The sequence below is a fragment of the Lagenorhynchus albirostris genome, chromosome 2 (genome assembly GCF_949774975.1).
Source record: "Lagenorhynchus albirostris chromosome 2, mLagAlb1.1, whole genome shotgun sequence".
NCBI lineage: Eukaryota > Metazoa > Chordata > Mammalia > Artiodactyla > Delphinidae > Lagenorhynchus > Lagenorhynchus albirostris.
The window spans coordinates 170,288,114-170,300,342 of record NC_083096.1 but is presented as its reverse complement, the minus strand read 5'-3'; the positions used below and the strand labels follow the sequence as shown (position 1 = coordinate 170,300,342).

Below are 12,229 nucleotides of genomic sequence, written 5' to 3'. Positions count from 1 at the left end.
CTCCCTTAAGACTTGTTTTGGAACTTGATCTTAAGGTCCTCTGGGGATGGTTAACAAGGCTGTGGAAATATGGAAATAGGCCAGGGAGGATATATCCTCTGAGAATTGTGATGCATGGTAACTTTTTTCTTCTTAAGAGATGATAAGTTAAACAGGATTATGACATTATTAAGTCAGCATGTGTTATCAGCTGGACATTGGTCAGGAGACTCAGTAAAATTGGTTAGTTAGAACAGAACATGAAGAGTGGGTGTCTAGTCTGGTAGAGCTGCTATAACAACATACTGGGTCGGCCAAAAAGTTTGTTCCGGTTTTTCTGTAACATCTTAAGGAAAAAAACGCAAGTGAAAATTTTTGACCAACCCAATACCATAGACTGGTGGCTTAAACAACAGACATTTACTTCTCACAGTTCTGGAGGCTGGAAGTCCAAGATCAAGGTGCCAGCAGATTTGGTTCTTGGGGAAGAAGGACCCTCTTCCTGGTTTACAGACATCTGCCTTCTCCTCTATCCTCATGTGTCCAAAATGAGGTTCTAGTGCCTCTTCGTCTTCTTATAAAGGCACAAATTCCATCATGGGGCCCCACCCTTATGACCTCATCTAAAGCTAATTACCTCCCAAAGGCCCTGCCTCCTAACACCATCACACTGAGGGTTAGGGCTTCAACATATGAATTTAGAGGGAGACAAACATCCAGTCTGTAACAGGAGACAAGGTAGATGCTTGAAGATGTGATTGTGGATAATAGCAAAAATGAAAGGCGACATGCAAAAGTGAGAAAAAGATCTCTCTAAACAACTGTAGCTTTCTTGTTCTTTTTTTAAAAACTTTTTTTTTAAATTTATTTTTTGGCTGCCTTGAGTCTTCATTGCTGCGTGCAGGCTTTCTCTAGTTGTGGTGAGCGGGGGCTACTCTTCGTTGTGGTGCGCAGGCTTCACATTGTGGTGGCTTCTCTTGTTGCAGAGCAGGGCTTCAGGAGTTGTGGCACGCAGGCTCAGTAGTTGTGGCTCATGGGCTTGGCTGCTCCGCGGCATGTGGGATCTTCCCGGACCAGGGATCGAACCTGTGTCCCCTGCATTGGCAGGCAGATTCTTAAACACTGTGCCACCAGGGAAATCCCAACAAGTATAATTTTCATCTAACAGTAGTCCGTGATCAAAACTAAGATACATAAGTGTTTCAAATGGGTTGTTTGGGAGATGATTTCTCAGGAGGTGAGGGAGTCAAGGGGGAATATTTTATAGTAAGACTGCTTGGTAAGCTAGCTTCGCTGGAGAGCACCTACCTTTTCATTTTCACACAACAGTAAACTAACCATGTGACATTACATTACACTGTAAACTAACAGTGTCCATCTCATATTGTGATGAGACCTGTCCACATACCGGTCAGCCAGCAATCTTGGGTATGAATGCTGTCAGCATCAGGTAGTCATTTTCTTCAAGCAATAGGATTTGTACTGCTAATATATTTGTTAGTGTTGAGGGTAGATACTCCTTATCCTTAAAAGGATGAAAATCCCTGAGAATCATCAAGGACTATCAGCTGTGTGTTAATTATAGTAGTCAAATAGGAAACTAGAAAATAGAAGGACAAGTACTGGCCTTGCTTAGCATGCTCAGGATTTTGAATGCTGTCCCAGAACATAAAGATGCTAGTGGTAACTCATGGCCCAGTAGTTATTTTGCTTGAAGCATGTTCTGGTCTGAGGTAAAGTATTTGGAATGACTACTATAATATAAACAAGTGGGACCCCCAAACTAACTCTAAAATGCAAAGTGAACAACAATAAATCAACTGTCTGACTATAACTCATAGGTCTATGGTGACATACTATCATTTATCAGTGGTTATATACTGACCTTAGTAAATTCCCACCTAAAAATGAACTTAACATAATCTGTATGTATTATGAACACATCTATCAAAATGCAGCTCTATTAGATACATGTGAAGAGGTATACAGTGCTTAGGCATACCCACAAGATTGAAAAGGGAGTGGTCAAGTTATGAAACGGTAAGTCAATTCTCATCAATCTTTTTCTTCAAAACAATCTTTTCTTCAAAGAAACTGCCTGCTGATGCAGGGGACACGGGTTTGAGCCCTGGTCTGGGAAGATCCCACATGCCACGGACCAACTAAGCCCGTGCGCCACAACTACTGAGCCTGCGCTCTAGAGCCCGCGGGCCACAAATACTGAGCCCGCCTGCCACAACTACTGAAGGCTGCGTGCCTAGAGCCCGTGCTCCGCAACAAGAGGAGCCACCGCAATGAGAAGCCCGCACACTGCAAGGAAGAGTAGTCCCTGCTCGCCGCAACTAGAGAAAGCCTGCACGCAGCAATGAAGACCCAATGCAGCCAAAGTTAAAAAAAAATTTTTAAAAAACCAAACATTTTTCATCTCTCCTCAGGCAAGTTGCACATCCTTCCTCCTCCAGTTGACTCCAGCCACTTGCTGTTGCCTAAGGCCAACTTTTCATGTCTGTAATTCCAGGCTTTATTTCTGAAGAGATTTAATTGTGTCTCCCTTGTTCTCTTATTATCTCTTCCTATAATCAGTCCTATCCTTCCTTTCACATCTTGCTTTAAGGCACTTAAAAAGTGGCAACGTTAAAAGTCCTGGATGTGGTATAACAGGACACACACAGAATGCTCAAAAATATACCCTTTAGTGCCACTCTCTATAGCTGAGGTATGCATGCCTGCCACAGCAGAGATAAAAAGTAACAAAAGTACGGTCTTAAGTTATACAATAAAAAGTTGTTAGTTACTCTCATTCATGCATCTACCCACTCACTCAAGACATATGTCTGAGGGTCTATTATGTGCCAGGAACCATTCTAGGCACTAGGAATTTAGCAGTGGAAAACCCCAGATAAAGTCCCTGCCCTTAGGAACTTACATTCTAATGGAGTTCTGAGATGGGGGTTTTCTTTAAATTTTGATTGAAACAAAAGCATCTCAATTAAAGTGACTAATAACCCAACTTAAAATTTTATTTAAGCACAGATTTAGATACAGGATAGCAATTTCTCTTGTCTACTCTTCTTCACTGGCCGCTGGATTCAGATGTCCTCCTCCTCCTAAGAGGAGTACTGAGTTCTGGTTAAATGCCCCGCAGTTTGTGAAGGAGGTCTTGCAGGTCTCTTCAGTCATTCCTAGTTGAACTAGGAGAAGCAGCAGCATACTCCAGAGGCACAGGTTACGATCTCTTATGATGCCCTTAAGCCTTATGTGTCAGAGGTTGCACTCAGCAGAGCATGGTAGAGGCAGGCAGCTGCGTATATGTCTAAACAAGTGTGTCTGTGGACATAATAAATATGGCATATGCAGAGTAACTGGGTAAAGCCAAAACTATTATACCAATTTCCTCTGTAAATCTAAAGAATTCCTTCCCCAAAGCCTACCCTTTAATATGTCATGGAAAACGGGCACACAGTATAATTGTATTCTCCAGCCCTCCCCTAGCTAATCACTGCCAAGTAACCAAGGAGGTTTTAAATGGAGGTGTGTGATCCAGGTGAACGAGAAAGAGGCAGAAAAAAGGTTTAAAAACTACTCTGAGGGACTTCCCTGGCGGTCCAGTGGTTAGGAGTCCGCACTTTCACTGCCGACGGTGGGCGTTCAGTCCCTGGTCAGGGAACTAAGTCCCACAAGCTGCGCAGAGTGGCCGAAACAAAACAAAACAAAACAACAACCCAGCTCTGAACAATGAAAACAAGTATTCTCTTAAATCTTAAAATCTCAACCATCTAGACCAGGTTTCTCAATCTCGACACTATTAACATTTTGGGTTGGATAATTCTTTGTTGTAGGGGGGCTGTCTTGTGCACTGTAGGATGTTTAATAGCATCCTGGGCCTTTACCCACTAATATGCCAGTAGCCATAACCAAAAATGTCTCCATACATTGCCCAAGGTCAGAACAAAACCACCCTTGAGAGTTGAAAACCACTGATATAGGCCATTGTTTGAGCTAGGGTTCTATCATTTAACATTCGAAACCTCTATATGTATAAAATTCCTACTTAGGCAATTTTCTAACTTTCATAAAATAGGGATAATAAAATGGCTGTGAGGATTAAATGAGTTAGATGTAACAATTTTAGCACACATCTCAAAAAAATATTGCTATGATTCCTACTACTCCTTACTCTCCCTACTACTACTTAGGACCAAAATTATGATTATGTGGGCAACTATAACTAGATTCCATTACTTCAAATGACCAACAGGGATAATCCATGAAAGTGACATAGGTCTATACATTTCTCACAACTATGAATCAGGCCAAAGACCTTGCAATTTGACCTGTGGGTGTGTCTTAGTAAAATATATTGATAATGACAAAGAATTTACTTAAATAACTTAATGAATATAATGGATAGAAAAAGAACACCTCCCCTGGGTAATACCTTAATTTTTTAATTCACTGTCTTCAATTTCTCTCATTCTGTTGGGAGGTACTGTTTATCAAACTAATAATTATGTTTAAAAAAAAAACACAGGGGCTTCCCTGGTGGCACAGTGGTTGAGAGTCTGCCTGCCGATGCAGGGAACACAGGTTCGTGCCCCAGTCCGGGAAGATCCCACATGCCGCGGAGCAGCTGGGCCCGTGAGCCATGGCCGCTGAGCCTGCGCGTCCAGAGCCTGTGCTCCGCAACGGGAGAGGCCACAACAGTGAGAGGCCCGCATACCACAAAAAACAAAACAAAACAAAAAAAACAAACCAAACTGTCTGTGGTCAAAAAGGTTTGGAAAACTTTGCAGAGAGTAGATCCTTCTTGTTTGATTTCACAGGAAACAGAAACTTAGAGGAAAAAAATCTGTTTAAGCTGGTATTAGTGAAACATACACTACCATTTCAACTTTGGACAACACTGGTCCATAGACATGCCATTTGAAAATAATCAGTTTAACTCCATTTCTTCCCTTAAAATAAAAGAGCACACATTCATGTATTCATCACTAAACTTTGCTAAAACTTAGTATTTTGTCATATTTATTTAATTTATTTATTTATAAATATTTATTTGGTTGCAATGGGTCTTAGTTGGGGCAGGCAGGCTCCTTACCTATGGCTCCTTAGCTGAGGCATGGATGTGGGATCTAGTTCCCTGACCAGGGATCAAACCCAGGCCCCCTGCATTGGGAGTGCGGAGTCTTAACCACTGCGCCCCCATGGAAGTCCTGCCATATTTACTTTAGATCTTTTATTTTTAAGAAACTAAACATTAAAGTTCAAGGGCCCAGAGTACTTTTTTAGTTTTCACTCTATTGCTTGTTCTTTTTTTTTCCCTAAGGTTTAGCTTAATGAACACTGAAAGCCTCCCAGAGCCTCACTTAAATTCTCCTTTCAAAGCACTACCACCTTCCAGCCTCCACAGTTAATCCCATTACCCTATACTTTTATAATAAACACTTCCTTGCTTTTCTTTGTTTTACCATCTAGATATGCATCCCTAAACACCATGAAACCACTGTTTCATTTTTGAACTTTAAATAAACAAATCGCATAGTATATATTCTTTTGGGTCTGGCTTCTTCTGCTAAAGCTTTTTCTCATTAGATCCATGTGTACATAGTTATAGTTTGGGTTGACTGTCCTAGTATGAACATGCAACAATTTATCCATTTTGCTGTTGATGGGCAGTTTCAAGTTTTGATCTGTTATGAATAATGACACATTTTTGTATATGTTTCTTGGCACATAAGAAATGTATGTTTATCAGCTGGGTATATATTGATACTTAAGAATGGAAATGCTGGTTATAGCAGGAAAAGTAACTTCAGCTTTTGTAGATAATGCTCACCTCTTTTCCACAGTGGCTGTTACAATTTATGTTCCCACTGGCAGTGTTTGAGAGTTCTGGTTGCTTCACATATTTGCAAACATCTGGTAAATTTAGCAATCTAGTGTTCCTACATGGTTTTTTATGTAGTTGATTAATTTTCTCACATTTATTGGTCATTTGGATAACCTCTTTGGTGAAATGTTTGTGTAAGTCTCTTGTCTATTTAAAAAACTGAGTTATCTTCTTATTGATTTCTATTAGTTTTTAAAGAAAAACTTTGATATAAGTCCTTAATTGGATTTTTGTGTTGCAATTATCTTCTCCTAACATGTGGCTTGCATTTTCACTTAATAGTGTGACATCTTTTGATGAAAAATGCTAATTTTAATGTAGTCTGATTTACCAAACTTTTCATTTGTATATGGTGACTTTGGTGTCCTAAGAAACTTGCAAATTATTGTTCTCTTTACTATCTTTTTCTTCTTGTAATTAGCTTTACTATGACTAGTTGTAAAAGCTTTCCTTTATTTTCATCCTTAAAAAAAAAAATTATGCTTGGGGTTTGTAGGAAATCATTGGATTTTACCATCTTTTACCCTCCCTGTAATTTTCCTTTCTTGGGGGTCTCTGTGCTTCAATCTGGATTCTATAGACTTATCTTCTAGTTCATAATTCTTTTCTTCATCTGTGTCTCATATGCTGTTAAATCTATCCATTGAGTTCTTAATTTTATTATAATATTCAGTTTTGGACTTTCTATTTGGTCCTTTTTATACTTTCTCATTCTCTATTGAAATTTTCAATCTATCTTCATCACCTTGAACATAAGCATATTCATTTATCGTCTGTGCCTGATAAAGCCAGTATCTGGGTCCCCATGTAGGGCATTTGCTTGTTGTTGCTTCTCATTCATACTGTCTTTTTTCCTTGTGTGTCTAATTATTTTTAATTGGGTGCTGGACAATTTATTTGAAAAACTGTTTATATAAATAATTTGAAGACTAGTATGATAGTCTCTAAAAAGAATTTTTGATTGCTTATTGCAGGTACCTAGGGGGCACTAACATTGAAATCGCCATAATCCAAATTCAAGGATTGAGATGATTTGATGTTGAACTACAGTTCCTGTGAGAGTGGGTGAATTTCTTTCTTTCGTTCTTTCTTTTTTTATATTTTTTGGCCACGTTGGGTCTTTGTTGCTGCGTGAGGGCTTTCCCTAGTTGCGGCGAGCAGGAGCTACTCTACATTGCAGTGCGTGGGCTTCTGATTGTGGTGGCTTCTCTTGTTGTGGACCATAGGCTCTAGGCACACGGGCTTCAGTAGTTGTGGTTCATGGGCTCATTAGTTGTGGCGCACAGGCTCTAGAGCGCAGGCTCAGTAGTTGTGGTGCACAGGTTTAGTTGCTCCGTGGCATGTGGGATCCTCCTAGACCAGGGATCGAACTCGTGTGCCCTGCATTTGCAGGCAGATTCTTAACCACTGCACCACCAGGGAAGTCCCGAGAGTGGGTGAATTTCTGATTCACCCTTGTTCCAAACATTCAGTCCTTTGGGATCCCAACCAAAAGTATAGGAGGATTTACTAGAGCCTCTTCTGCTACTCCTTTTGGTGGGCGTTCATCCAACTTTTGTGCCCGTAACCCAATGAAAGTCTATGAAAAAGAAATTGTTCAAGGCTTTTTTTTTTTTTTGGCGGTACGCGGGCCTCTCACTGTTGTGGCCTCTCCCGTCGCGGAGCACAGGCTCCAGACGTGCAGGCTCAGCGGCCATGGCTCACGGGCCCAGCCGCTCCGCAGCATGTGGGATCCTCCCGGACTGGGGCACAAACCCGCGTCCCCTGCATCGACAGGCGGACGCTCAACCACTGCGTCACCAGGGAAGTCCCTGTTCAAGACTTTTAATTGCCTCTTCTAGGGGTAAGCTTTACCAAATGTCTCACTTTTCTTCTGATTTCTACCTTTTCTAGGATCTTAGAAATTCTTTACTGTCTTTTAGCTCTCTGATACGCTGAAGATTTTTTAAAATATTGTGACCAGCTTTTCTAATTGTTATCCATGGAAAGGTGCTCTGAATCACCTAACCAGCCAATACCAGAAGCCACAACAGTTTATCTTAATCCTACTTCCTTCTTTCTCTTACCTTGAATTTGGTGTTTATTTCCAATTTGTATAATTGTATTATATATATTTAATAAATAATAATTTTATTTTGCATATTAAAAACTTTATTAGATGGTGTCATACTATTAATTCGGTAATAACGTTTTTCAGGTTGATCTATGCTGATACACTTAGCATTACATCATTAATTTTTTTTTAATTTATTTATTTTCGGCTGCATTGGGTCCTCGTGGCTGCGCAGGCTTTCTCTAGTTGCGGCGAGCAGGGGCTACTCTTCATTGCGGTGCGTGGACTTCTCATTGAGGTGGCTTCTCTTGTTGCGGAGCCTGGGCTCTAGGAGTGTGGGCTTCAGTAGTTGTGGCTCGAGGGCTCTAGAGTGCAGGTTCAGTAGTTGTGGCACATGGGCTTAGTTGCTCTGCGGCATGTGGGATCTTCCCGGACCAGGGATCAAACTCGCGTCCCCTGCGTTGGCAGGCGGATTCTTAACCAGTGCGCCACCAGGGAAGCCCCTACATCATTAATTTTCATTTTTCTTTTTTTGGCTGCTCCATGTGGCTTGCAGGATCTTAGTTCCCTAAGCAGGAACTGAACCTGGGTCACAGCAATGAAAGTGCCAATCCTAACCACTGGACCGCCAGGGAATTCCTACATCATTAATTTTAACTACTGTGTATATGTATTACTATTCAAATCCACTGACCAAATAAATTGTGGTATATTCTTATTGTCTTCTTTAGGCTTTTTTACAGTTGTTTCCTATTGTTCACTATTAAAATCAAAACATAAATAAACATTCTAATATATGATTCCTAGTGCACAACTGGGAATTTCTCTGGGGTATACACCAAGAAGTGAAATTACTGGGGTATAGTATATGAACATCTTCACTGTTGTTGTCCAATTACTCTCCAAAGTGATTATATTCTCTTTCTCGACACTTCAAAATGGTTTCTTTTTTCTCACTCTCATGGATGTGACTTGCATAGAACCGTATTTTATCTTGTCATTTCCCTAATAATGAATAACACTGAGTATCTTTTCTTAAGTTTATGAGCCAATGGATTTTCATTTCTATGAACTGTCCATTTTTTATTTGGGCTGCTTTTTTTTCTTACTGATTTGCTTTTTTTCCCTCCTCAATTCTGGATTCTAATATTTTGGTAGCTATATGTATTCCAAATAGATTCTCCCAGGCTGTGGCTTTATCTTTTTTATTTACAGCATCATTTGCTGCACCAAGGGTTATAAATTTTAACAAACTTGCTATTTTTCTCCTTTATAGATTATTCATTTTGATTCTTGCTGAAGAAATTTTTCCCCACTCAAAATTCATAAAGATAGCCTCCTTATTTTTCTCCTAAAAGATTAGCTTTTCATTATTCTTATGGTTGTTTGATTTTTGTATTTGGTTTGTATTAGAAATCTATGACTATTCCCACCGCCACCCTTAAGTAAAATAAATCACCCTTAAATAAAATAAAATAAATCTCAAACGTAAGTTAGCTATGGTGTTAGAAGTTGGGACAGTGGTCACCTTTAAGGAAGAAAGAAAGGTATAATTACACTTACTGACCAGGGTGGTAGGTGTGTTCACTTTGCTGATATACAATGAGCTATAAACTAATGATTTGTACATTTTTCTGTGTACATGTTGTAGTGGTGTGCTAAAGCTGGTTCACCCGAGTTCATGCGGGCCAATTGTTAAACAGGAATCTGTGAGTCAAGTGTCAAACTGTTGGCAGCTTAAAATTAACCATTAAGAGAGTACTTACATCATTAATTTAACAAAAACTACAAATGAGCAATTTTTCTTTTCCCAAACTGCATGTATTTCTGTTATACTGCAATAAAAAAAGTTTAAAAACATATATATCCTTTGGTATATGATATAACTTTGGGGGAACTTATGCTAAAGAAGTAAAAGCTCCAGCATGTAAGAATAAATATACTTAGCTGTTTATTGCAGTGCTGCTTCTGGTTACAAAAAAACCTCCAAAACAAAAAACTAGAAACAACATGGGGTGGGGGCGGGGGGCAGGGGCAGAAGAGAGGAAAATGAATGGAAAAATTTTATGTGTGTGTGTGTGTGTGTGTGTGTGTGTGTGTGTGTGTGTGTAATGTGAAATATGCAACTACTAAAAAGGTATGAGTAAAATCTATCTGTAATGACCTAGCGGGATGCCCAAAACATACTAAGTGGAAAAAAAAGCAAAATGCAAAACCATGATATAATTCAATTAAAGAGAAAATTTTAAATATCCTCTTTATACATATGTATACATTTTTATATGATTTTATGAATATAAAGAAAATTGTGGAAGGGTACAACCAAATCGTTCACGTTGATTGCCTTGGAAAGAAAGGAAGCTTAACTGGCTGGGGCTACAAGTGAGGAGTATTACCTTTCTCTGTGTTTATCCCTATTTTGTTTGACTTATTCCAATAGGTGGTTGTTTTGTAATCTAAAAAAATCCAATAGTTTAAAAAATCTAATTATAAGAGGGTATATCATAACAAAAGTCCCATAAATGGTTGGCTTATCTGTGAATTCTTCCCATTCCAAAATAACTTGTATTATGCCCAGGCCTTTTCAAGGGTTATTTTCAGCAAGAGTATTCTCCTTTCAAAAAAAATTAACAACCCTTCATTGCTTGCAGCATTAAATTCAAAAATTGGTGAAGAGCATAAAAATATGAACCAGAAGATCTGGGATCTAGTCCTAGTTCTAATTTCTGACTACATGATGTCATGGCTGTCACAATGAAAATGAGAGGCAGGAGCTGAAGAATCAGTTTGCTTTCAGATAACTGTGTATGTTAGAAGGCAATATGGCAAGTGATAGAGTTAAATAATCCTAGATTTGAGCTCTAGCACTGCCACTTACTAGGTATGTGACCTTGGGCAAGTTATTTACCCTTTTTTAAGCCTCAGTTTCTTATTCAATAAAGTGGGGCTAATAACACTGACCGTTCAGGGTTATAAAAACTGTTAAAATGACAAATGTAAACCACCTACGCATAGTGCAACCTAGTAGGCGCTAAATAGATGGTTTCTGCTATTATAATCATCCTCATTCTATATCTAGCACTTTAAGATCTTCACAATCTTTTCCACCACCAGTTTAGTTTTGAGTCATTTAGGGCTTACAACACGCCAAATACTGAGCTAGGACGTTCACATATGCAATCTCATTTATTTTAATTAATTTTATCAATATAATAACCTTAAATTGTATGAATTAATCTTATTTTATGGATTAAAAAATGAGGCTTAAAGAAGTTATGTAACTATTCTGAGGTTATAAAGTCAGCAGATGGCAGAGTTGGAATTCAAATTTAAATTTTAAACTTAAAATTTTAAGCCTAGAACTATGATACTCCAAAGTCAGTGGCTGGAATCATTATGCCATGCTTGTTGCCTTAGACTTGAGCCTGCATGGAATACGTTCTTCCTTCTCTATACTTGTACCCACCCCCCACCCCCTTCCATCCAGGCTGAACTCAAACTCTATTTGCTTCAAAAAAGTTTGTCATTCTCCCACGAATATAGTGATTTCTTTTTCCTTCAACTTGATTTTTCAGGCTAAACCACCCATTCAGACATCAACATACTGTAATATCACAAAATACCTTATAAGTGATTTTTTTCGTGCTAATGTTGTTTTTTCCAATATGGATTTTTAGTACCTTAAAGACAGAAAATGTACCTTTTCCAAGTCCCAACAGACTTACCTACCTTTGACACAGGTACTCAAAAATACTGGTATAAAATGATGGAATTTTGAACTTTCATAGTGAGGCACAATGATAATAAGTTGTGATACTTAAGAAAAAACTCAAATGTTAAAGGACACACATTTCTGATACAAGTACCTTGGTAACAGTAACAGGCAGAGAAAACACAGATGGTACATGGCAGTTTTATGACTGCAGAATAGAGGACAGTGAACACTAACCAGAAGCTCTTTGGTCTCCCATTCTTTCTTGCCCTAGATTTGACAGGCTGTGGACAATGTAAAGAGAAAGAAATCTAATAGTTTCTAAGATAGTATCATCAGTTTGAAACCTTTATGACCACAACTACCCTATCACTTTTACCAAGGCTAGACTTAGAATCAACATGTTTTTCAATTTTGAATCTAAATGTAAGCATTTGCTTTATTTCTATAAGATGACACCCCAGGAAAAACTGGTTGCCCATGACAAAAATTTCACAGTAGAAATTTAAACCTTACTTGATCTTCCTCACATTGCATGGGACCATATCATGCCTATTTCAGTCTCATCTCCATATTCCCTCCAGACGTGAGTAGA

The 12,229-nt window shown here is 38.9% G+C and overlaps 1 protein-coding gene across 7 annotated transcripts in view; it reads right to left on the bottom strand.

Annotated features, from left to right (window-relative positions):
* EIF4G3 (eukaryotic translation initiation factor 4 gamma 3) overlaps positions 1–12,229 on the bottom strand; it is a 370,577-nt gene that overhangs the window by 56,426 nt on the left and 301,922 nt on the right. The gene's annotated exons all lie outside the window — the stretch shown is intronic.